The sequence below is a fragment of the Astatotilapia calliptera genome, chromosome 10 (genome assembly GCF_900246225.1).
Source record: "Astatotilapia calliptera chromosome 10, fAstCal1.2, whole genome shotgun sequence".
In the NCBI taxonomy this organism is placed as follows: domain Eukaryota; kingdom Metazoa; phylum Chordata; class Actinopteri; order Cichliformes; family Cichlidae; genus Astatotilapia; species Astatotilapia calliptera.
In genome coordinates this window covers 17,517,499-17,521,591 of record NC_039311.1, presented here as the reverse complement: position 1 = coordinate 17,521,591, position 4,093 = coordinate 17,517,499, and positions in this window count along the sequence as shown.

Sequence of the window (4,093 nt, the reverse complement as noted above, 5' to 3'; positions counted from 1 at the left end):
CAAGCAGTGTTGGTCAAGTTACTTAAAAATAGTAATTAGTTGAAAAAAAAACTTCTCCAAGAATGTAATCCTGTTACTTTACTGATTACTTATTTTCAAAAGTAATGAGTTACTTTATTATTTAGTTACTTTAAAAAAAACAAAAACATAATAAAGCACTAGACCTTTCTGCCCAATTCTATTTATTTCTGCATAATCCATCATATAAAATGTAATCAAATGAAAAAGTCTGTTTTTAAAACTTTTTATTAGTTTTAATCTTTTGACTTTATGCACATTGCATCAGACAAAAATTAAATTATATGCAACAGTCTTTGACTTGAAGAAATTTGTTTAACATTTAAACCTATTTTCTGCATATTCCAGCATATAAAATAAAAATAATGTTTTGTGTTTACACTCGCTTTTTCAGATAGATGCAAGTAAAACAGCAAAAAATGAATAAAATCAAAGATTCCGCAGCACTAAGTCCCGTCACTCTCAACTCTATTGTCACCTCTTTACTCGTTACTTTACTTTACTTACTTTACTCGTTAATATGTTACTGCCCATCTCTGGTCACAAGCAAAAGTCCAAAACACACTCGGCATCTGAAAACTCCAGGTAACAAACAGAAGGGTATCAACAGAGGAAGTTCAACAAAGCCAAAGAATGCCTGACGACTGCAGTCATCAGCTTTTTCTGCTTAAGGACCAAGAAGTCAAACTAATATACTTGGAATAATAAAGCAAAGAAAAACTGGAATCAAACACAGAACAGCTGAAAACCTGTCCAAAAGGGCAAAATTAAAGCCCCAAACCCCACAGACTATTACACAAAATCGGACAGCGATTTGTGTGAATTTGTCCAGTTTTGACGTATTTTCTGGTCAGCATAGACAAAAGTTGGAGGACATGATAATTTTTTCCTATTTCTTGGTTAAAGACTAGCTGTTGCCTGGATTGTGAAAACTTGTTAACTTTGTGTTGTAAAATTAGATTATTTATTTATTTTGGGGGGGGGGTTCGGTCTTAAACCTGAAAAAAGACGATTTGAGATCAGTCTCATAAAGTACACTAATTACCATTTCATATGTCATCACTATACAGAAAGATTCTGAAATGCACACTGTGAAGACTATTTATCTGTACAGTAAATTCCACGTGTGCATATTTTTGTCTATTTTCTTTGAATAAATCTGAAAATCTGAGGTTCAGTTGAAGTAAGCAGAACTTTATTTTTGATGTGTGAACGGCAGCACTGTGCGAATGTGGGTCAGTTAAAGAGTTGCCATCAGAGGTGACGAGATGAATTAAAATGTAATGTTTCATCCATTGTGTGGAAATGTTGGCGTGTTAACTGAAAATCTGCCATGTCTTTAAATTAACTTTTGAGGTTTTTTCGTAATGTTGAAATAAATATTCAGGAACATTTAACAAAGCCTTTTTATTTTTTGTTGAGTTACTGACATTAAGAATTGTTGTATTATGTGTGGCGGCGGATCCAGATGTAGACTCGTGAAATAAACAGATCTTTATTTTTGAAATCTAGTAAAAAAATCCAAACATGAAGACACACGAGAGGAGAAGAACCGAGTACCAACAATACAACACGACAAAGAGCACAACAGAGGGAGGATTTAAAAACACAAGACTAATCGGAGATGCGAAAAAAAAGGAAAACACAAGTGAAACTCACAAAAGGAGAGACTATCAAAATAAAAAGGTAACTAACATCTAACAGAGAAACACAGACACTGGAAACACAAGAGGGCAGGAAATCTGAAACTCAGGGAATTAACATCAGCTGCGATGACAAATTATCAATAAAACAACCAAACCAGAGAGGAAAATCATGGAAAACAAAATATAAAACAAAACATATAAAACAACAATAAACAAAATATAAACCAGAATATGAAACTAACCAGCAAGAAGGTGTTACGACCCGTCTAGGGCCAGGCCATAACATGAGCGAGGCACTCGCTTCCCTCCCCAAGACCCAAGCAGTCACACGCAACAAATCCGTTAGATGTGAAGTGATTTATTTACAAGGTGAATAAAGAGAACCAAAACGGGAGTGTCAACACTTCAGGGTGAGCCAAGGCCAAAACAATAAACAAAACAAACCTACACAAATCCCGCACCCCTGACCTCACCAAAATAAAGTCAAAATAAAGACAGAGTCTGACCTCCTTAACCAACTCAAAAACAGGGGAAAACGGGTGATCAAAATAAACGGCAGCTCACCCCTACCCACTCCACTTCCACAATTTTCGCACGTATACTGCAGCCAGCGGCTACCACAGGACTACTGCTGGGTGATGAGGAGAAATGCGAGGACCTCTCCCACTGTAGCGCTCCAGCCTCCTTTTATTGGGCGGGTCCTCCAGCTGGATCCAATCACGCCGGGGCAGTAAGTCCACGCACCAATCGGAACAGGGACCTGGCACAGCTAAATTAACATAGACAAAAACACAGCACCTGCACAAACAAACACACGGACATACAAGTTCGTAACAAAGGAAAAACAACACATAACAATAAACAGAAATAAAATGTTGAACTCAAACCAGAGTCCAAACCTGGCATTATGATAAGTGCAGAATTGAACAGTTCTTTTTTCTGCTGGTAAGATTTGCTGGAAAACTAGATTTGGTTTTAAGATTCGAAGAAATTATTCCTCACAAGGTCATATAATGAAACTAAAGGGGTAAATAATACATGAATGAATGAATAAATAATGCAGTCGCCCAAACAAAGCTATTATTCATAGTGTGGACGTGGATTCAGTAGCCTGAGGGGGAAATTCCTTCAAAGCTTGTTGGTAAGGCACTAATAAAATATCCGACTGACACGCTGGCTTTTTGTGACTTTTGTTTTGTGTCGAATTCGCATCTCGTCTGAAATTCTTCTTTCTTTTGTCTGTCTCGCCATATATAAGTATATATGGATGATATTACAGCAAACTCATCATTTTCTCTGCCTGGGGCTGTGTGCCGTTTATTTTTTCCTGGCTCATCACATCCTTGAGGCCAAAATCCCCCGAGAGGCAGCTTGGCGCCATGTCACTGTGACAGTAATTTTTTGGAACAGGGGCCACAGTGGGGGCTGTGTATCATGGTAGACCCTTATATTCAGCATGAATTCTTGCAGAAGTAATGAATTCATCACATTGACGTTATTCATCCGAGGAAAATTGGTTGATTTAGACACTGTTTCGGAGTCCTTTGCTCTCCTTGACTCCCAGAAGTTCCATTTCCAGCGTTAATATCCGGATTCGGCTGCGACAATGTCACACATCTCATTTCCTATCATTATGTTTGTCTTTGACTTCTAGGTGTCACGTGGCAAACTTCACAAATGGATCATTGTGTTCCCGTTGCACTTTCACACATGCAGACACTGATGTAGATTTCATAAACCTTTGGGTACGTTCAGTGGTGCAGATGAGACACGGCCTGCTCGGCAGGTCCAGTGCTTCACTATTTTTTTTTTTGGAATTTCCATCAATAAACAGTAAATTACTTTCATTAAGCAAGCACTGATTATCATTGTTTTAAGTGGTAATAAATCAGGTTTGTCCACAATTACTGAGTATGTTCTACCACACTGCAAGCACAAACAGATTATTTACCAAGTAACTGAAGCACTGAGGCAGTTACTCCCATGTCAATTTTATGACCCCAGGAAACAGTGTTAGCGTTGACCTTGACCTTTGCCCAAGTTGACCCTTGGACAAAGGTCAAGAAACCATATTGAGTAATATAGCATATGAAGGGTTCTACAGGGGGGCAACTGCCCCCTTGCTGTAGAGGCTTGTCCTCTAGCTGCCCCCAACTTTTATGTCCTTAAAACACATCCAAAATCCTTTTATAGCCTTCAAATTAAATATTAACTTACCATATAAAATTAATAATAATCTTAGGGTCCCCCTATATCAAACGTCATCTACCAACAACAGACACATTTAGGTGTAAATTATACCTAAAAATTGGCTTTGTTTTCTTAGAAGATATAATAGTACAATAAATAGTTTTAAAGTGTTTTTTCTGGATATTTTGTTGACTCCAATTACATGAAGGGGATTGTCACCTATTTCACTGAAGAGGTGT